This window comes from Fringilla coelebs, assembly GCF_963513975.1.
Source record: "Fringilla coelebs genome assembly, chromosome: 7".
NCBI classification, from domain to species: Eukaryota; Metazoa; Chordata; class Aves; order Passeriformes; family Fringillidae; genus Fringilla; species Fringilla coelebs.
In genome coordinates, this window is record NC_140035.1 from 18,736,670 (window position 1) to 18,759,929 (window position 23,260).

The window sequence follows — 23,260 nt, forward strand, 5'->3', positions numbered from 1 at the left end:
TGGAGTCCTTGGCCAGGAGAAGTCAGATATTCAGGTTTATGATTTCTTCCTCCCCCTCTAGTTTCCCCCTGAGATCATTTTTATCTCTGCAAGCACACTTTTCTACCTTTTTCTTTCTTCACTGGTTTGCAACTCTAATTCTCCACCTGAATTTAATATGTTACCTTTTAGATACGTCAGGTACTGTTTCTTTGCAACCTCCAAACCCACTTTCATCCAGTTCCAGACTTGCATTTCTTTAAGTGACCGCAGGTGAGCTGTTTATCACCACGGGTCTCCAGCACCAAGCCCATGCCGCTTCCCTTAGTGCCTTATAGCAATAATCCTCTATGGTCCATCCCCGATCTTCACTCCTCCGGGGCCTGCGGTACCCGGGCAGACCCGAACACCTCTACAGTACATCACTGCGGTGAGCGCGCAGAACGCCTCCTTCTGCCCAGAGTAACAGCAATGCAAACCGATAGAAGCACCACGGAAACAAAAGTTAGAAACAGGCACCCGGTCCACTGGCAAAAACCGCTGCTACAGCTGAACCAACTTAAACACAGGTGCGGGCAGGTGGGGCACAGCCAGCGGGACAAGTAGTGAGGCCTGGCAAGCCCCGCAGCGCAGCGGCGGCGATGGAGGGTCCCGCAGCGCAGCGCAGCGAGGCGGCCGCCGAGGACGCGCTCCTGTGCCCGCCGGGCCGCGCCAAGGTCGGCGGCAGCCGGCAGCAGCTGCGGGATGATGCCTGCGGACACGGATTCAGCTCAGTGGGATTTCCCTGCAAAAAAGACATCTTCTTCCACTAAATTTTTCTTATTTTAAACAAAGAGCCCTGGTGTGAAGCTCCATACTTCTGTGCACGCGGGGAGCGGGCAGGCACACGCTCCCCACCGGCACGGCCGGCCCTCAGCCCGCTCCCGTTTTCCAGAGCGGCTGGGGATGAGCAAGGCTGGCCCAGCCGCGCGCGTTACCAACACCGGCACCCTCTGCCGGGGCTGCAGCGCGTCCCGGAGAGCCCGCGGCGCTGCCCCGCGGGGACCCGGAGCGCAGCGCCCGGCGGGGACACCGGCCGCGGGCACACGGGCGGCACGGCCCCGGAGCGGCTCGCGCTGCCCGGAAGCGGCGCTACCGCGCGGAGCGAATCCCATTGGCCCGTTCCCGTCACGCCGTCCCGCCCCCTCGGCGCGGCGCGGGCGGCCATTGGCTGCCGGCGGTGCCAGTCGGCGAGGGCGAGCTCCGCCGGTGCCCGCGCTGCGCTCCCGCGCGGCGCGCGCTCTGCCGGCTGGTGCGGCTGCGGGCGGAGCAGGGATGCGCCCCGGCTGCGGGAGCGCGGCGCGGAGCGGCGGCAGCCCGGGCGGCCGAGGGCGGCGAGCGCGGCCGGTAAGGTCCGGCGGGGGATGCCCGTCGTCGCGCGCATCCCTTGCGTACGGTGCCGAAGGGGCGGCCGGCAGCGCCGGGCAGCGGTGCCGGCACGGGCGGAGCGGCGAGCGGGCGGGATGTCGGGATGCCGGGGGCGGCCGGCGGCGCTGGGCCGCGGCGGGCAGGGGTCGCGGGCGGGCGCGGTCCCCCACCGCCCCTCGCCGTTCCCTTCGGCGCGGAGGTCCCCGGGCGGGACCGGCGGTGCGGTGGGAACTTCGTCTGCCCCCGCCCGGCTGGCGGCGGCCGGCGGTGCCTGCGGGCGCCGCGGCGGGGGGCGACATCAGCCCTCCAGTAGGGGCTGCGGCGCTGCCCCTCGCTCCGCCGCCTCGGGAGGGCCGCCGAACGGTGCCGCCGAACGGGGGCCCCGGCGTTGCCGCCGGGGGTGCCGGCTGGAAAGGCGGTGTCGCGGGTCCCGGCTACGGCGCTGCCCCGGGCGCGGCTGTGCCCCGCTCGGTAGCGGCGGCCGGCAGCGCGGACGCGCCCCGGGCCCGCGCTGGGGGCGCTCAGCGCGGCCGCGCCGGTCCTGGGGCGGCGCGTTGAACTTCCATTCTAGGCAGGATTTTACTCGAAGGGTTCCCGGACGCCCGGCGGGGACGGTCACACAACCGAAGGCGGCAGCGGTGGTGGTGTGGCCGCAGACTGGATCTTAAAGTTGTTAACATAGTTAGCTTAAAGAAAAGTTATTTAAAGTAAGCGTATCGGCGACCGCTGATAGATGACCACTGGCTATTGAGACGGAGGAATTAGAAAGAGGAAATCCCGTTTATCCCTATGCACTCCATTCCATTGTTCTTCAACCTACTGTACTTTTAGTGATAAAGGCAATATTGGAAGGCTTTGAAGTGTTGTCAAATCTTCTTAATTTAGATAAAAATAGCCTTTAGATGTTCTTTAGAGATGTCGTTGTAAACATTAAGTATCTTGATTATATAACATTACAAGGAATCTGCCAGGATGTTGCCAGACTTTGTGATGAAGAACCTGATCTTCCAGTCATGGAAATAAAGAGGAGTTTTGACATTGATTCGGTAGGAAGCAGGACAGCACCCACAATTAACAGACCAAGAGAAATTAGTTCATGTTATCTGTTGGTTATTTTGCATCTCTTGCGTTTGGGTATTTTAAACATTTAAACACTGTCTGCAGAAAATGTAAAGAGCTCTTAATTTGATTTGGGGTTTGTTTTGGTTCCTCTGTACCTTTAAGTTTCCTCTTCTACTTTCTAGGATTGTATTGATCTTGTTCACTCTTTCTTGATAGAGTATTCTGATTAGTTAGTTATAAGGACGTGTTCAGTCACGTGATGTGTAGCGTGTTTTCAGAAATGTTTTAAATCATGAGAGATGCAAGGGTGAATAACCAGTGCAACCACCACTGTAACACATACATGCCCTGCTTTGGGGAGCTGAAGCCCGTTTTTACAGCTGTGGGGAAGGCACAAGTAAGTGTAAAAGATTTGAGGTGTGGAATTTCGAGCTGACACAGGTTAAATATTGTTCCCTCCCTGCATAGTTACCCATTAAATAACATTTTTGGCAGAATATAAATTGCTAATGAAATTTCAGTTCTTGTACATTTCTATAGATCTATAGAGGTAGATCTATAGGATAGATCTATAGAGGTTCAGCAAATATCATATTGTCAAATCAGTTTTTCAGAAACCTCAGTTAGTTAACCTGATTCAGTGTCATCAGAGTATTTTAAATTGCAGTAGAGAACAATCCTCATCCAAATATGTCACACACAACCACGATGTAATGTCTGAGATGCACTCAGTTTTGCTCATCTGTCTCATAACATCATTCATTTTTACCTTATGTGCTTTTTTAGGAAAGAAAATCCCAAATTTTTGTGGTTGCTTTGTTGAAGAGAGCAGTGAAATCTTTATAGAATACAGGCTGAAAACACTAAGCTTTCCCCCCACCCTGCCTTGTGAGTGATACCAAAATTTAATCTAAAAATTTAGTTTGTGAATGGGTAAACTGTAGAACCTTCAGCACATGAGCAGACTGTGACAGTCATTTCAGTGGGGTTGCTCCCAAGAGAACATGCATGCAGGAGAATGTATGCCAGTGTATTTGCTACATCTTTGTCTTAAATACCTTTTTTCCATGCACAATTCTGAAGAAATCTTTTGTAAAACATCAAAATATTTCAATGCTGTCATTTCAGAAGGGTGCTCGATTCAGTGTTTATTCATCTTCTTTGTCTGCTAGTAAATAATGAAACTTTTTGGAGCAGCAGTCATTCCACCACTGAAGTCAATATAGGTGTATTAAGTAGTTACTTGTTAAAAAATATTAATCAGCTGTAGACTTATGAATATTAATAAGTATTATAGTTACATAATGCTCATACCTAGTCAAAAGTTAGAGGAGAATGCAGAAGTTTTGGAAATTTTTTAGCTTGCTTTTCACAGTTTTCTTCTATATAAAAGAAAATTAGTCCATCTGTGTACCTCCCAACACTCAGAGATATCCTGAATTTTCCTAAGCTGCTTTTGTAGTAATAAGTTTCACTATAGGTCACATAATAAGAAATCTGGAACTGAAACAGTCAATTCTGTCATGTTCTCCACCCTGTTGCTTATTTAGTTAAATAGATAAAGATGGATCATTACATCAATAATGATGATCCATTACATCAATAAAATATTACTGATGTAATTTGCCATGACTAGCAGGAAAAATATTTCTTTTACTACAGCTAGGGAGAACAAGTGGTATGCTTTTTAGAACTAAGTGTATTTTAGAAATAAGCACATATTTAGTTGAACCAATGAAGAGATGCAGAAGCTCAGGGGAAAGATGAATGAATGCTGTATCTCCTAGTTGTATTAGGTTATACAAATGGTACGCTGATCTTTGGAAAAGCTAATGCTGTTTTTGAACTGCAGTGGAAATATGGACTCATAGCTCTTAGCTGAGTCTCCATCAAACACAGCAACTCTAAATGCTGATGTGTGGCAGCTCTGCAGAACTCCAGGTACACAGAAGTATAAAATGCCTCAGCACCTAAGTGTTCCCTTTGTTGCTTACCCACAGGCCTCAGATGTTTCCAAACAGTGACAGTATCTGCTGCTGCCTAGCAGTGCCATGGGCACAGTGACCAAGAGTGCTCTGCTTGAGCACCTCTGTCTCCTGAGAATACCTTTCAAGGAACTTAGAGAAGATACTGTTAAACAGGAATTCAGCTCCCAGTGCTGAGAACACAGCTCTCCAACAGAGGGAGAGAGGCAAAGATGAGCAGGTTGTTCTTTGACTGACAGACTGCAGATATATTGGTGGAAGAGATCAGTTTTCCCCAGCACAACCAGGAGAAAGAAAGGATCCACAAGAGCCTTGGGCCTGTTTGTGCCTACTTTTCATATGGAGATGAATCAAGGTGTGATAATGAATGAATTACAGATCTCAATTACAAGACACCCCTCTTCTTGTATCACCACCTAAAACATAAAATTGCCAGGTATTGCATGTAGAGTGGGGAGTGGACACTTTTTAACCCTCTTGCATTCTGATTTTTGTAGCTCTCAATTCAAACTCCCAAACTAGTGGGAATATCCAGGTATCTGCAATAGTTACTCATCAAAACTCTATTATTCCCTTAAGGATTAAAAAGTGTAATTTAATGCTTATATAAGTGTATAATTTAATGTATCACTACAAATATTTATGAAATACATAAGTATGCATTTTTGCACTAGAAGTTGTTACCAAATAGTGGTGAGGGAGCTAATGTTGAAGAGTGCAGTGAACGAAGAAAATGCTATATAACTGAAATCATGTGAGAATACTGTTGAGCTACATTGATTCATTTCTGTGGAGTGTTGCCAGCATACCTTTTCCCTTTGCAGGTGTTCTGTATTATCAGTAGTCTCAAAATATTGTCATTATAATATGCCTATTTGATGTACAAACAGTTTCTGTAGAGGAATGCAGAAAACACCCGATAGATACTGGCTTTTGCACTCAGTTTTTTAAGACTGCCATCTGAGTACCAGTAGGCTTTAACTATTACTGTATTTTGAGACTTACTTAAGTAAAAACGTGAATGACTTACATGGCTAACCTTGCTTCCCTCTGAGCAGTTCTGCAGCTCAGCTCTTTGAAGGGCTGATGTTTGTTTCTTTTGTCCCTCAGCAGGTGGCTACAGTTTCACTGAAACAGCTGATCTTGCTGTGGAACAACATCTGTGGCTTTCTGGGGTCACACTGCTTGGAGTAATGCAAATATTTCCTCCTGGGTCTGATCCTTGTTTTTGTTTAAAGATATAGTTCTAATTTATTGCTTAGCATAGGATGTTGTGTTGGAATTTATGCTGAAGGACTGCTCTTTTTCAAATCTGACCTCCATCTTTCACAGCTGCTAAGAAGTAGGGGTGTAACCTTTGTGGATTTTTCAGAGCTCAGTAGAAGATACTAAAGGCAACTGAAGTGAAGAACATCAGAAAAGCTGTGCTGGGTCAGATCAGTGGACCTTCATGCTTAGGGTTCAGTCTCTGACAGTGACATTAAGGGATGCTGCTAGGGACTATACACAAACCTAGCTGTTTTATGAACCTGTTCTCTTGTACTCTTCCTGCATACTTGTTGTCACATTACAGATCCTGGGTATATATCTGCTCAGTGGTTTTAGAGCCCATTTGTGGACCTGCAGACCAAGAACCTTTTCAAACTTGCTGATGCTTTACTATCTTCACAACCTCATGTGGCAGCAAATTCCAGAAGCTTACTACTACCTTTGTAAAAAACCGCTTAATTCTTTTCAAACTGATGTTGTGCTAGCTTTGTAAAAGGTCCCTTAGTTCTCTTACTAAAGGATTTAGCAAGCAGCTTTACATTCGTTTGTTAACTGTCACATGATTTGATTGGTCATATCTTGCTTCAGTCTTCTTTTCTAGCTAAAGAGCCCCTCAAGTCTCTTTTTCTAAGGCAGGCACTCCATCCTTGCGGTATTTTGTTCTCTGCCCAGAGTCTGTTTTTGAGATGCAGAGACCAGAAGTACTTGAGACGTAGATGGACCAAGGTTGTGTACATGTGCACTGTTTTCTTCTCAATGCCTTTCCTCATGATACCAAATATTTTGCTAAGGGTTTTCTTGCTGTTGTACATAAGGATGCTGTTGTACATAAGGATTTTTTTCTCCAGTCATTTGTCAGCATGGTGTGTATGTGACTGAGATTATTTTCCATGAGATGTATTAGCCTACATGTATCTATACTGAAACTCATTTGTCATCTTTTTGTCCACTCTGAGTCCTGCACAGTGCTTCTGGAGCTCTTTGCCACCATGGTGGCATTAGTTCTGTGCTCAAAGACAACTTCTTGTGTTTGTCTCCATTATCATACCTTATGAGGTTTTTTCCATGTATGTCTGTGAGGAATAAAAGTGCCATGGCGTATCAGACAAGGGTGTTCATAGATTTAAAACTCATTTTAAATTTTAGGCTTTGGTTTGTTTTTTTTTTTTGTTGTTGTTGTTTGTTTGTTTTGGTTTAGTTTTTGTTTGGTTTGGGGTTTTTGTCTTTTTTTTTTTTTTATTTTACCTCAGTAAACTCAGACAGGTTAATGCAATGTCCAGAAATCCGGACCACATAAAACAGAAAGAAAACTCCAAAAAATGCCACTCCTAGCACTTATTCCAACTGCAATGAAAGGAGAAGTGAGAATGGTGGTATATGGTATTTGATCCATGTTGATTGCTGTTAGAATTATTTTTAATTAAAACCAAAGAAGCTTTTAAAAATATTGGAGTGCAAAGCGACATTTACTCAAATACCTTTAATGCTTCCCTAGCCTCTCTACGGATTCAATACACAACAGCCTTAACTCCAGTGCTATCTAATTAATCACCTTTCATTTGTGAACTACATTTCATAGTAAGATGAAAATAATAACTAAAGCTTTTCTTCTGCTCCCTCCCAGTTGTATTAGAGGTTAGGCTGGAAGCCCGCCATATAGAAAGGATCTCTCCGTGTTCCTTGTTCAAAGCCAGGCTAGTCATTTGACACTCAAAGCATGCCACTTAGAAAAGCTGCTGCACTGCCAACAGCACTGAGAGTGAGGTTTAAAGAAACATCAGAAATGTATTATTAGTGTGCTGTGTTACTACTTAGTGTTACGTAGGAATAAATGTGGTTTCACAGCAGGGCAAGTAACTCCAGCAGCCTGTCTGTGATGACCCTGTTCTCCCTTCTCCCAGTCACAGGAACACCATCCTTCCTAACCCTTTGCAGAACTACTTCAGCACATAAGTCTGGCAGAAGATCACTCCTCCGCCCTGGCCACTGATTAAAAAGCCAAAACAAAACAGAAACCCATTTCTGCCAGCTTGAATCTGCTTCACAGAGGACCTCATGAAGGCTGTGCAAGGGAGGACGTAGAACTATGAAGGTAAATGCAAGAGGAGAGCAAGATGGTTGAACAGCAGCAGTTAATAATATGTGCTTGTCAAACCCCAGTCTGAAGTGCTGTTCTGTTTCTTGATTTATTGTTGTTGGAGTACTTGGCAGAAGTACAGGACTATTTTAGTAGGCAGCCTATTGCTTTGTTAATTTAAATATTTAGCTTAAAGAATTACATTTTACTTCCTTTGAAGAAAGGCCCCAGCTGCTCTACTACCAATTTATGAGGTCATATGCTGTGTAAATCTGGTTGTCTAAAAGACTGTTACCAACTGTAGTTGACTGCAGCAATAGGATTCTTCTTTCATTTTGTTTTGCTCTGTAATATAGTTCATCAGAACAGCTTTTTCAAATTAGCATGCATTCAAGTACATAACAAATGTATTTCTACTACTTGATTTTTGTCAGGGGTGGTTTAAAGTTATATTCCTGATCTATTTAATTGATGCTGTTTGCTGGAATCTGTAGCAACCAAAACAAGGCATTTTGCCAAAGAAAAAGGGTTTGGTGTATTCCATTTGCATGGTGTGCTTGAAACTCACCCAGTGCTACTTCAAGACAAGCATGTCCATGTGTACAAGTAGCTGCAAAGTCAAAACAGCTTTCTGTTGGCTGATGCAGCTCAAAATTAGTTTAGTGAGCTCATGGTAGCCTGCAAGGATGTCAGGGATGGACATGAGCACTGTCAGCCTGCACAGTTTTTTTCCCCAGTACTTACAGGCCACAGTGGTGATAATTGCTGAATCTGTGCTGAATACATTTGGCAGCAGTGATAGAGCAGTGCCAAATGTGCTGCTTATCTGCCTTAAACAGACTATCATTGTAAAAAGTGGAACTTGTGTTCCATTGTTCAATTGTGACAATATCTTCTTGTGTTAAGATGTGTGCATTCATCTAACATTTTTATAAGATACTTCAAAATCATCAGCCAAATTTTGCTACAGTCTTCCCTAGAAAAAATACTCAGCTGTAGGTACAATGGTATGTGTAAATTAAAGATATTCTACTGAGTTAATTTCTTTCAAAGGTACACTTTTTCATAAGGTCTGTTAGGCAGTTAGCAAGAGTGGCATTAGTACAGTGATAGCACTGTACTATAAAAATCTATTATATTAATGTTTACCTAAAGGTTTCAGCATTTACAATATTTTTCCATGTAGAAAAATAATACATTTAACTTGAATTTCAGACTTTGTAGTAAAGCCACTGGTTTTTCTTTTCGCCAAGCTGATGAGTGTGCTAGATTTTTGTTAAAAGGCCACAGAAAATAGCGCAAATATAATCATAAACCAAATTCTGGTATATGTGGCTTATACTGTATTTGCTTAAAATAAGCTAGGCAGTAAGAAAGCACTGCTAAAAGTTGGCTAAAAGATTCAAATATATGAGGTTTTCATCACAAGAATTAAATGTCAAACCAAAGTTTCTCACCGAGTTAGTGGCAACTCGGTCATGTTGAGTCTGATGTCTCTAATTTACTTGTTTGGGATTCACCTCTACCCAATCAGTTTGTTAAAGAGCACATTACTTCTTCTGCTCTGAAATACTTTTACACAAATGTTTTGCTGTGTTGCAGCTAAGGTGAAAAAATGTTTTGTAAACCCTGAAGAGACTGGCCTCCTTGCTGGTGATTTTCATGTGCAGATTTCAGATTACTGTACAAAGTCAAACATTCCCATTGATTTATCAGGGATTGATCTGGGCCATAAAAGTCTGGAATAGAATTTGAGCACCCAGTTTGGATGATATTAAACATTTCACATAGAAGATATACTGCTACTTGGAAAAAAATTCTTTTATCCATGTATTCTATCTAATTCATGAAATTAGAAGTCAATAGGAGCAGAATTTAACATATTATGTCCTACTTATAAGATACCATTTTATGGGTATCTTATTCTGAATATTTCTTAGGAAAAAATAATTTTTTTTTTTTGGCTCATGTGTGCATGAACATAGAGGCATCAAACAAAATACTAGTTGAACTAAGAACTAATTTGTAGAAGTTCTGTACTGTTTATTAATTTCATTTTCAATAGGGAAATAAATTAAATACTCCTGTTATTGCTGCTGATGCCAAACATAAACAGACTCAATTCTGTTGATAAGTTGCAAAATAAGATATTTACTATGAATTGGTTTTTTATTTGCAGAGAAGAAACAGTAACTCTTTGTCTTTAAGATTAGGTATTGATACCAGGTGAAGTCCCCTGCAAGCTGATTTTGGTACTGCAGCTCACATTCTAAAATTGGTTTTTATCATCTGACACAATGAGAGCTTTAATCTTATGAACAATCATGACAAAAGTAGGTAGCAGGAGAATTTAGTCGTAAAAGCAGAAAAGCTCACCTGCAGGTTTTGGGAAGGTCATGCATAGCATCAGCTGTCCACTTGCAGACTTTTTTTTTCATTTCAGTTTTCTGAAACAAAATTAATTCTTTTAAGAATGTAAAATGTAAAATGACACTGCAAAACAGCTCAGTAAAAATTCACAGAAAATAATGGAGTCAAAAGCAATAGGCTTTTCTGTGAAGGTGTTACACTTGTATTGGGTGTCAGGCTATGCATCAAGTCACAGTCAAACGTGTAAATGAACTGGATGATGCAGCAGAAGTGGTGCATCAAGCAATCTGTCACAGAAGGTTTCTGCTAGGTTCTGTTTGCCCTGCAAGGACTTATCAGAACAAAGACAGCCCACTTGGAGATGGAAAACTGCCCCAAATCTCTGCCTGCTGTTGCATTTCATCAGGGGCTTTTGACTGAGGCTCTGTTGCTGGCTGGGTTATTGCAGATCACTCTGGCTGGCTGTCGTGGGACCACAGGTCCACTCAGAGGCACACACCAAGGCATAGGAGTTTGAGCCTTAGCCAGATTTTAGATCATTTTATATCATTTTAAATGATACATTACTATATTAACCCCAAAGTCTGGGGAAGTCATATATCAAGTAATGTAACCCAGCTGAAGTCACCTGGAAATCATCTCCTTCATAATTTGAAAACGGTGAGAAAGGAAAATTTCTTTCTAACTCATAAAAGTAAGCAACCTGCAAGTGCTAATCAATCTTGTCTTTTGTAATCTATGTCCCTGTTGTATGAGCAGCCACTCAGCCAAGTTACTGCATGCTTTCCTTTTGCTGCTAGAGATGAGTTTGAGGTGATTGCTCTGTAGAGAGACTTTTGGCATGAGCAAACAAATCAGTCACATCTGAGCAATTCCTATGCACTTCATACAGTTGTCAGTGAAATGAAGACTCAGACCTGTTGTAATTTTGTGAGAGACCTTTTGGGCTCAGGTGGTTTTGACTGCATGTGACCTGCTATTACAATTACTGTTTATGCAGTTCTTTCTATCAAGATATCAGTAAAGGTTCTGTGGTTTTTTTCCAACTTTTATAGATCTACCCAAACCTTTTAAAAATTAAGGGGTTTCCCCATCTTTCGAACTATCAATTTTTATGTTGTTGGGCCAAGGTTCCCCTTACACAACATGCAGTTGTTTGGAAATAATTTTTAGTCATGGTTTTAACAACATGACTTCAAGCAGTTGTATTAAAAATACCTGATTTTACATTTTAGAAAGTGTTTTGTAAGTCTCTTATAGACAAAACATGTGTGGCAGGTAGAACAAAGCAATTACCGTCTTGTATGTTGAAACATCCCCTGAATAAAAAGTATGATGATTAATACCAGAAATCAGTTTTGGTATCAGTTATAGTACAAATGCTTTTAGTAGAGAAACAGTCTTTGAGTCTGAGGTATCTGTAGAATGGGTTAAGATTGCAGACAGTGCAGCACACACATGGTGTCAGGTTTGGCTCCTGGATTCCCTGCTGCTGTGTACACCACAGCAGATTTGCTCAGACCAGAGATAAAGCAGCAGTCCTGGCTGGATGTGCTGGATCTGTTTCAGTTACATTGTGCACATGGCATGGCCAGAACAGTTGGTCCCAGCCACTGGAGAGCAACTGGGAGAGCGGATGAGATCCGCTGGGTCGGGAAGTGTTTTTAGGTGCAGGGACATACAGGGTACCTGGTGGCACTTGTGCGTGCCTGGGTGGGTGAAGTTCAAGGACACTACAGCTGGGTCCCCTGGCTGAGCCTTTGCTGGTGGCCCCACAGTTGTGAGAGGACACTACAGACTCAAGTGGCTGTTAACTGGTTTTGTGACAGCCTCCTCCTCTTGCAGAATCTCAGAGACTCAAGAGCGTGCCCTAGCAGTTCCAAAATGACAGTAAAAATACTGATCAGAAGTTTCGTTTCAACATTTCTCAGTTCAAAAATATCTAAATATGCTGTATATGTATTTATGCAAGCCTACATTGTTAATCTGTTATGCTGTCTTGTGTACTACCTCAGAATTCTGTAATTGCTTCCATTTTGTATGTGTTGTTCTTATGTGCCACGATTTCATAACTCACTGGATGACGTTTTTGCCTGATTTGTCAAGAAGGGCGTGGTACTAATAACAGTATCTCTTCTTTGTTATCTGATAGACTATTTTAATGGAGGGAAATAAAGCAATTTGTTTGACTTTCATATATTTTCATTGTTGAAAAATAAAATGTTGATCTTTTGAAGATGATGACCACATCTTTCATATGTAAAACCATGAAGATCGTTGCAATCTTAATTTCTTTTACTATACAGTAGCTAGATAAGAATTTTAATGTTAGATGTATAAGTACCAGGTTATCTCATAGGATATTAAAATTTTTGAGTTGTTTTCTCTTTCTGAAGACTATGACTTAAAGTATCTTTGCAGTTCTAATAGGTGGTAATATGAAAGATAACTAAAAGAGCCATGGAGATGACATGGGGAGTTTAGAAAATAATGAAATCCAGATTGGTTGAATTGAGGATTTAAACCTGGAAGACTGTTTCTTTCTTTAACTAGTAAAACTTAGGCTAGAAATTTTTCAATGAGATGCAATGACATGTTTAAAGACAAATAGATTTTCTGACTCTGTAAGTAATACAGTTAGATTGTAATGAAAATGCAGGAGGTGTTCCCTGTGAAGCACAGCACTAATATTTCATGTATAATATGGAAGTGATTAAATTGCTTTACAAGCAAAGGTTCGTAGCATGGTAACAGGAAACATTACAAGCTAATACTGCCTCTATCTGAAGATGTATTGTTTTGTGCTAATGAAATATTGTAATAACCTTGCACACCTTTAGAGAAGAACATCAACTATAGCTCTCTGGAGTTATTCTTCAAACAGTATAATTACTCTGCTTAAATAATTTTTATGCAAAGAACAGTTAAAATAAACAGAACCATAAGAATGAATTGGCCATATTAAATGTTAACAAATGCATAAAAGGTGGGCTAAGATATAAGTATGCAGATAGAAATAAAATATTTTTTCAAAAGTAAAAGTAGTTGATTGCCAAGTGGGTTTCACATTAATATCCTTATTCAAAGCCTGCTGGACTAAGTAAAAGTGATCTCCAGCACCTCAGTTAAATTCAGTCAGTCTTAAGTTCCTTCCCCTCTTCCCTAAGAATGAAAAGCCAGGACTTCCCTGAATTTCAGTGAATCCAGTTTTCAGGATTTAGGTAGCTTCAGTGTATTTAACAGCTTTCTTTAGAATACAGTGTTGCAAAGATTGATACTTTCCTTTTCCACAAAAACTGTAGCCTGGGGCGTCATTGGGATAGTATCTGTACTGAATTTGTTTACTGCCAGGAACACCTTGCTCAGTTTTTGCACTATATTTGTTCTGGAAATAATGAGAGAGATAAAAAAGTGAAAGCTGTGAGTTTGGTGAGACATTTAAGTTGGCAATACGGGTCATATTATAAGTTGACATTCATTTTAATGTTCTAAAGGAGATTTGAAATAAAATGGTATGTTCTGTTTTATAAGGATGGTTTGAGCATTGCTAGAAAGCTTGTATATTATTTTTTTTATTTTCTCTGAGTGTAAAGTTTGTAAAACTGCTTTTATTTTTTTCTCTTCTGACCCAGCTAGATTTTCACACATAGGAAGGCATGCCACATCCATATGTTCTTTGTTCCTTTAAAATATGTAACTCCTTCATCATTTGGGGCATTCATATAACCCAGTTATTTCTTTTTATGAGGAAGTTCAGAACTGAACTAAAAGCTGTTACCTACCGATTTTTGTTCCTGCTAGCTTAAAAAGGAAACAGTCTGCCCCCTCTTCTTGCTACATTATATAGTGGTATGACAATAGTTCTTTTAATTAGGTCATTAAGACGTATACAGAAGACTTGAGTTGGCAGACCTAAATTACATAAATGTCACAGAAAAGTCAATAGGAGGTTTGTTCATGAAATGAGAATCTCACTGAACAAAAGACTGTACTGCTACTAATAAAAATTTGCATCAAGGTTGAATTCACAATACACTAGCAGCTATACTGCACTGATGGAAATGCAGTTTGACCTGCAGTGTTTATTTAGTATGGAAGTGATGAATACATGGCTCTAACAGAAATGCCATTTGTGTGCCAAGTAGTTACCCAGCGACTGAAGATGAGTACATTGGTTCAGGAATTGGGCATATCAGTTAGCACTGTTCTAACCAGGATTTATTTCAATGGCATTTTATTAAATATGCCAGTTTATGTATAGTATTTGACTTCAGGTGGTGGTGACACAGAACTTCTTAGAAAAAGCATTTCTGCTTCACCATGTGAGATGCTGTCCCGGCTCTGTTCTAGGGTCATGTAAAAAATTGGTATAAACTTCTATGTGAATTTTATTTACACTTTAGCAGAGTCAGTTTCACTAAAGGGTTCCAAAGAAGATGCTTGAAGTGTAGTCACATAACACATGCTTTGTTTTTTATCAGTGGTGTCTGTCAACAGAGTGGGGTTGGTTGTTGTCCTGTTCAACTGAAAGGACAGATTTCATTCCCTTCAGAGGTCTGTAACAGTTCCCAAGACAGAACTTCCTGAAGGAAAAGGCCAATGCTGTTCTGCTGTTGCTATTTTCTGTGACTAGCTAACAGGTGCTGTTTGCTCTTCTGTCCTAGAACTGCTGTCTTTTTGACTATGCACAGGGCTGCATGCCAGTGGAGGCTGATGTAGATCAGCACAAAAATAGCAAAGTAGCCTCTGCCTAAATGTGCTCACCTGAGCAGCCTTAGACTTGAAGGCTTGGCTTCCATTGGGGAAGTTAGTTAACTGTCTGCTGTAACACCCTTTCCCTAGCACAGGCCAGGAAATTCCTAAATATTGGTGGAGGGTTCTGTTCATTTGGGAAAAGCTGTTATTATTCTGGTATTACCTTTAAAATATTTTATGGTGTGTTAAAATCAATAGCAATGTCACAGCAGCCACATCTTATTCATGAGGTGTGATGCATAAGCATGAGGCTAGTTGTTTTTAAACAAGGACTAATTTCTGTCTCTCTTAAGTTCACTTAAATAGATTCTGGATGACACAAGAAGCAACAGTCTACTTAAAAGCTTATAGTTCTTTGAAAATAATTGCAATTCCATTCAGTATGTGAATACTGAAAGTCACAAAAGACTTCAGGATTCCACAAAATAAATCCAGGGTCTTCACTCTTTCCAGCATGCTGGGAGTTATATTTTCCACCTAAAATGGATGTCTAGCTCATGATTATAATTCTTGTATAAATGGTTCATTTTTATTGGGAAGATATTTCTTGGTTTGGAAAAATACTATTTTTTCTTTGGTGCTAAAATCATTGAAGTGGAAGGTTTGCAAAAGAAACTTCAGCATCAGAACCCAAATGAGGCAAAGGGCTAAAAAAGCATCTTAAGGACCATTAGTCAGAACAGTTTGAGGTGATGGTAGCCAAGATTGTTTTATATATGAAGTTCATCAAACAGAAAGTTGATTTCTTTAGCTGGAAAAAAATGCCTAAAGGGGTATATTTTTGCTGCAGTTGCTAGGGAGCAGCTTACACTGTATCTGTGGGATATAATGTGAGTCATGTAAAATGCACTATGCTGATAATTTACCTCAGAGTGGTTAGAGCTGAATATTACATTCACAGAGCACATCTCATTGTACAAAAAAATGAAGATGAGATGGATGTTCTTAGTAATGTTAGGTGACAGAGCCACAGTGGTGTACAAGGCACAGTGCACGTCAGTCGGCTGACAGGAGCATGTCAGTGCTACACGATCCTTAGGTGGGGCTATGATTAGGTGAGCAGAAAATTAATACATTGGCTAGATGGGAGGAAAGAACACAGCAGAGGAGAAGAAGGAAAACCTGTGTTTTTGTGTATTTGACAGATCTTTGGAATGAGCAAAGTCCTGAGAATCCCAAATAGTGCAGTATTCTTTTAAGGCCAGCTCACTTGACTGGAGGTCTGTGCTACCAGTAGCACGTTGTTTAACAAAATGAGGCTGGGGAAATTGGGGGGGATCTGAGTAGCCCTGCTCCAAAGTGAAAATGCATTTGGAAACAAAACTGCTTAGCTATGAAATGTCAACATCTCTAATATAAACCTCTATAATTACTTGGTTACAGGACTTTGTAATTTTATTTCAGAATCTGTCAAATTGGAATTATTTTGGTTGAAAACACAGTTTTAACAGTCCAATATTATTAAAACTGTAAATGCAACACATAAATTATACAGTTATAAGATTGCTTACTTGCTTTTATAGCAAGCATTAAGCATTTCCAAAAATTATCAAAATATTGCTGTAGATTTCCATTTTCATATAATAGTTAAAATCTCACCAATATTTTTTCCTTACTGCATCAATACAGTGATACTGTCTTTAAGTTAATTTCTTCACTCATTTAAGCACTGGTGCAAGTTTGTCTCACATACTGTACACAGAGATTGAGTGTGTTTTCCTCAGCAATTACTGCATTTGTTCAAAGTTAATTAGAAAATCAAAAATGTTAGGGATACTCTTTAAGTAAATGATTAAAGAACCCAGCAAGTAGTGTGATGTTCAGATAAAAACAAAAGGTATTCCTTAGCATTTTTAGGCCACAGAATTCAGACAGGATATGAGTTGTACTGTGCCATGAAAGGGTCTGCTATTTCTTGAAATCCTGTATGGCAAATATTTATAGTTTTCAAGTAATTTATCCTTCCAGGCTCAGCTGCCTCACCTTGAAAGATGCATTCAATAAACAATCTCACAGTAAGCTGTCTGAAAACATGATGCTATTCCCAACAACAATTTGAAACCCATTGGACTTGGCCTTCACAAAACTTTGTGAACAGATACTATCAAAATGCAGCTGAAATTAATGAAGTTACGTTCACTAGCTACACTAGCCAAAGATTAAAAAAAAAACCCTTTCATAATCTGCTTTTGCAGTTTATTAACTTCTCCAACCTTTTCTAAATGTTAGAGGTTTTTTTTCCTTCTCTAGTTAGCCTTTGACTCTTCCAACAGTTTAGCTCCTCTAAGTTTTTCACAAAGGTCCAACTTTTTTTCTCCCCAAAGATTACTTTTGGTATTGAAGAAACATCTCAAATTGATTCCAAAGGCTCTGTTCACAGTACAGTCTTTAAGTGATACCTTCTTTTGAATAGATTTGTTCCCCATGCATTGTTCTGAGAAGCAGTTTCTAATTTTTGAAATGTTTCTTTTTAAATAAAATACAATAACTTCCCTCTGCAGTTTTTATATTTTTATATAATTGATTATAGTTTTATAATCTGTAATTATGATATACATTCACATGTTTTTCACTTAGCTGTTTGGGTTTGCTTTTGTGAATGAAGGATGTAAAATTATTAATTCAAAAGAAAACACGACTAGACATTGTAATTGCTGTTGTATATAGTTGTCTGCTATCCCACTTTTGTTCTACTTCACTTCTGAAATAGCATAATGCATTTCTGTTAGTAACACAAAGAGAAATATTTTGTAAAGAAACAGTCTGAAAATATTTTAATCTATCTCTTAAAATATGAAGTACATTATTTCTATTCCTTCTTTCCTTCTATTCAATTTAAGTGTTCAGACTTGGACAATGGGCATGGGAAATACCAAGGCACAGTCAAATACTTTTGTTTTTCTTGGTACAATGAAAATATCTACCTGTTTTTTTCTAAATGTCTGTTGTTGCTTATCTCCCAGAGATAATTTTTTTCAGTTGAAATGTTTGGTACTTACAAGAAGATTCTTGGGATTTTTTACCAGTAATGATCCTAATACCCATATAAACAGTTTCTAAAATAACCTTGAAAATTCTGTATAAAAACTACCTAGGACTAAGAGATTGTTATGCATTCTTTCTGAAGCATTAGAGCAGCAAGAAAATCATTAATTGTAGTTTGGCATTTTTCAAGTCTTTTTTTTTTTTGCCCTGGATAATGCCTATTTTATTTAATGTATCAGATGGGAAGTTGCACCTCTGCTACAACTTTTTTGTATTAGATTTGTAGTTTGCTTTCCAGTTAACTTAACTCTGTGGAAAGGACAGTTTCATTGGGGCTTTCTTTACAAACCTGAAGCAGATTTGATACAAAGTACTGGATCCAAATAGCTAATGTCTTATGGGAGGAAGGGGCAAAAGTTGGAAAATAGATTTAGAACTGGAATATAAATCTTTAAATGGGATGTAATTTGTAACTCCTGCCATCAAACAAAAACATTTTTAAAGGGAGGGAAATATCTTCTAGTAAGCTGTATTTTCACAGATTTTAGTTTCTAATCTGATGGGATTGTTGACAATCTTCTGATTGATTTCTTAGGTCAACTGAGAATTCAGGTTTTCATCACAAATAAAAATTTGTCAAGTCACCATGATTTATGATGTCCTGCTACTGTCTGCCAATGTCTTGGCACTTCCTGTACTTTTTCATTTTTAAATACTACTACAGGGGAAAACAATATGGTAATAGTAGTAGGTTCTAATTTTACCAGTCATGATACTTCTTGTTGATTTTGTTGGAACAAAAAAATTAAGTAGGCTTTGGCACTGGGCTGTTAAAGCTCAGATATTTACACAAGGCAAAGTGAACATCTGTGAACTCCAGAGGAGCAGTCTATTTCCAGAGAAGCAGTCACCCCAAACCTGTAGGCACTTATATGCAAGTCCTGAGCCCTCTGAGGAAAATGTTCAGGAATCTGAGGTGTGGCATAGGGAAAGCACTGGAATGCTGCTTCTGCTCCTTTAATAGATATCTATAGATAGTGTGTCTGAGCTGGCTGAACTGCTGTGTCCGTTCAGTTTGGCTGATTCACACCACATAAATACAATTTCAAATGTCCAGAGATAGCAATTGTGTGGCCAGTGGAGGAATTCAAAGCTGTAATTTCAAGGTGAAATCAGGGCCTCTTTAGTGCCATATATTCTGTAGTCTCAATGTTACATTGTTCCTGATGAACATCTTACAGTACCTGCATGTTTACAAAAGGCTGAATGGACTTTGGGCTGCCCACAGACAGCGACTGTGGGAGGGATGATCCTTCCCTGCTCTTTTATGTTGGAATCACAAGCCAGGACTGGAAGCTGTTTCAAGGTGACAGCACTGTATCTACTCAAGGATATAGCCTACAGCAGTAGACCTCTACATTTTAATTTTGGTACTATATGTGCTTACACATACATTAAAAAGTTTGTCTTTGCTGTGCAGAAGTGATCCAGAGATTCTGAACAATAGTGAATCATCTTATTCTGCCATTACACCCTTAATTTTCACTACAGTGTTTATACCAGCATTTCCACCCAGCTCTGGGATGGCTGTAAATTGGTTATTCAAGTTGTAAGAAAAAGAAAATAACCTAGAACAGCAAGACAAAATAAAATGTGAATCACAGCCAAGGTCTAACAATCCTGTTCCTCCTAATAAAGACTCTACTACTGCTGCTCATCATGCAAATACTAGATTTAAACAAACCTTTGACTCAATAAATTCCCTTAGTCCCCCCCATAGCTCTATTTCCTGAAAGAAAAGATGCTTCTACAGCGTAGTTCATATAAATTAGATAATCCCACCAAATGGTTGGATTGTGCAAGAGAGACCAGGTTGTCTCCAGCTGCCTGAAGATGGAGGTGAGGTTGGACAAAGCAAATAGCTGCATTTCAGTCAGTGAAGAATAATTAAAGGTGAATTGTGTTAAATGTGTTAAATGTGACTAGTGTCAGTCTGCCCAGGCAGTTCCTACCTGCTCCTCCCTATGCACAGACCAGCTGCTCTTTCTGTGTAAGAAATCCACAGACCTGTGTTGGAAAGGCTTTCAATGACTCTTATACTTGGCAGAGACTGACCAAGAAGCAATTTCCTTCAGCTGGCTGTATTGTGGCATCAAGTTTTAAACCTTGGTTGACCCCCTGTTTCCAGCTCTAAGGATTGTAAGTCAGGCATGAATAAAGTTATGTTGCCAAGATTTCTTTATGCAACTTTTAAATGTAAATAAAGTTGCAGGAGTTGCACTGCAAGTGAGCTTTGTTAGGATAGTGTCCTTTGGCAGATGTCTCCTTCTCTGGAGATACTCAAAACCTCCCTGCATGAGATCCTGTGTAACCTGCTCTAAGTAATCCTGCTTTGGAAGGGGGCTTTGACTAGATGGACCTTCCAACATCAATGATTTTGTGATTGTGCATTCCTCTGGGAATGAAGCTGAGAACTGTGATTGGTTTTGCCTTTTTTTAAACTGATGAAGGTACCTAAATCAGTAACACTGTCTTAATTTAGCAGTTGCTTTTAAAGGCAAGTAAGAAGACACACCGAGGAGCTGCATCATTGTAGATTGCAGTCACATCATTGTGACTCTTGCAGATTCTGGAGATGCTGAACAGGCCTCAAAGGCTCCATGTGGGTTATGATTGTTTAGTGCAGACTTGGTTCTGTTGTTTGTTGTTGGGGTTTTTTTAACTGCCAACTAATCTTGAGGAAACTTGAGATCAGCATTTCCTTGATGATAAATGAAGGAAGTAAACAACTAAGAGCTCCTTGTCTGCTTTTCTGAAGTATGGCACCACTCAGATTGATAGCATCCACAAAAAAGCAGACTTATTTGCACTTTCCCACTCTCCAGGTGCTGTGTTTGGTACCATAAGATATGGGGTCAGGATGGTATGCCACAATTATTCATTCATTGACAAATGAGACTTCCATGGATAGGAAGGGGAGTTTTGTTCACCAGTAGAATGTGAGGTTGTACAAGGATCTTTCAATAGGGGATCTCTTCTATGCCTGCATTAGAGAATCCTAAAGGTAAATAACAGATTGTTGTTTCCCTTTCCTAGGACAGAAAATTGGCATGGAATAATGAGAGCTTGTATTCAAGAGAGAGGCCTCTAAAGTCAAATTTCTCATAAGCATTTGTCAGTAATGAATGATTTGTGCCCATATGTCTGGCTCATTTTCCCCAAACATTCCAAGGATTTTCTGTGGTCTAATCTGATATATTCTAGGTGTTCAAAACTAAACAGAACAATTGTAATACATATATATTTTGTAGTCTTCATGAATTTGTTCACAGCCCCATGAAATTATAAAAAAGTGCATCTGATAAAGATACACCTTTCTGATAGCAGCAGTTTAATTAAGCATTATTTTTCACCAAAATTTGTGGTCTAGAAAATTACATATAATTGAAATAATAGATCACTGTTAATACTAATTAAAATTAAGATTACTGTCTGCCACTTGCATTCTTTGTTAGACATCTGATGACAGAAAAGATGGGTATGAAATACTGGTATGACAGTACAGGCCTCCTTGGCCTTGCTGCCAACCCTTTATCATTAACTCAAGTTGAAAACTTGCCAGGTGGAGATGGGTTTCTGACCCTTTGAGAAGGGCATCTTCCTTTGACAGAAGGACCTCTTTCAAACCACAAGTCAGAAACAGGATTAATAGGTGTGAAAAGCAGTTGTGTGCAGACCACAGCAAGCATGAAAAAGCTTAAGGCAAGATTCAAGGTCCAGACTAAGGTAAGGCAGAGCAATGAAGAAACAGCCATGTGGTTATGTGACTGTTCCTTTGTCAGAGGGAATAGAAAACGGAAGGAATTGGTCATTAGGTTATTTTGGAAACCTCAAAAAAACCCACAAACCCACAAACAAAACAACAACAACAACAACAAGCAAAACCAAACCAAAAGAAACTAAAAAAAACCCAACCAAACCAAAAACCCACCAGGGAAAAGTTATTGCTTTCTACCTCTGCATTTAACATGAAATGATTTTCAGTTTTTTTATTTACTCCTGAACACTGGAGTACATTGTCTAACACAGGCATCTTCATACAAAGGGCAAGAAATAGCAGTGACACTTGGATAAATGTCTAAACCCCACTGCATGATCATATGCATTCAGGGACTGTAGAGTGTGTCCAAACCAATTTTTTGCAGAGAATGTTAAGAGCCTAGTAGACAGAAACTTTAATGGCAATTGGTACCTATAAGAGTTAGAATAATGCAGGCAATAAATAATAAGAATGATCCTGTTCAAGCCAAAGGAATACTTAGCCTGAGTAATTGTTGGGGGGGGAAAAGAAGTTTCTACCATTTTTATCATTTTGTTCTTCATATGTACGTACTGGGATATCAATCAGCTTTCTTTAACTGAAGCCAGCTGGCAGGTGACACTGCAGTTTATTAACCACCAGTAAATAAAATGTTATGCTCCAGAAAAATTCAATTATCAAATCCCACCCCTAAAAATCAATAAAACTTCTCCTCCAGCTAAAGCATTCCTTATGAGCATTCATTTTTTAAATACAGCAATTTTTGTCACCTTTCTTAAAAATAAAGATAAAAACTAAAGCCAAATTAATATTAAAAGCAATGAAAACTGTGATACTAGAAACAAGTATCTTTTTAATTTTCATAAACATTAAACTTTTATTATTTGGGTTAACAAATAAAGTTATTTAAAATTAGTAAGGATTAAAAGATTTACTATATCAGTCCTTAAAAACTAAAATCATGTTTGGATACTTTACTGTTACTTTACTCTCACTCTCTGAAGTTCCTGTTGCCAAGTTAAACATCACAAGACTGGCTACTCTGTTGAATAAGATTTTATTGCATTAAGGTATATTATAATGCACCTAAATAATGTTGGTTTTGTCAGTCACTACCCAACTGTGGTTTAGTTTGCAATTTCAAACTATAATGAACTAACAAAATCCAACTCAATCTTCATTAGTTTTTACATCTTTCCCCTCAAATATTTGGATGCACTCTCATTCAGGAGGTGGCAGAGCAGTATGACCAGTGCAGTCATGGAGGCACAGGGGTCTGTGTGCTTTGCATCTGAAGTCTACACAAGCTGCCAGATTGTACAAGCACCTTTTCCACCTTCACTTGTATATCAAAGCTGTATTTAAATTTTCCTAGTGTTGTGGCTCTATCAAATTAAACCTCCTGGAATTTTCTGTGTCACCTTCTATTGCTGCCAGTGACATCTGTAGTCTAGTGTGTTACGGTTTTGGCCTCAAAACAGGCTGCTGTTAACCTTCAGGATATTAACCATTCAATGCATTCCCCTTCAGGATATTAACCATTCAATGCAT

The 23,260-nt window shown here is 39.9% G+C and overlaps 1 long non-coding RNA gene across 1 annotated transcript in view; it reads left to right on the forward strand.

Moving 5' to 3' along the window:
• Positions 1-1,227: 1,227 nt before the first annotated feature.
• LOC311155833 overlaps positions 1,228-23,260 on the forward strand; it is a 125,632-nt gene continuing 103,599 nt past the window's right edge. Inside the window, exon 1 of the long non-coding RNA XR_014616304.1 lies at positions 1,228-1,365. This is a non-coding gene — a long non-coding RNA (uncharacterized lncRNA). The remainder of the gene's footprint in view (positions 1,366-23,260) is intronic.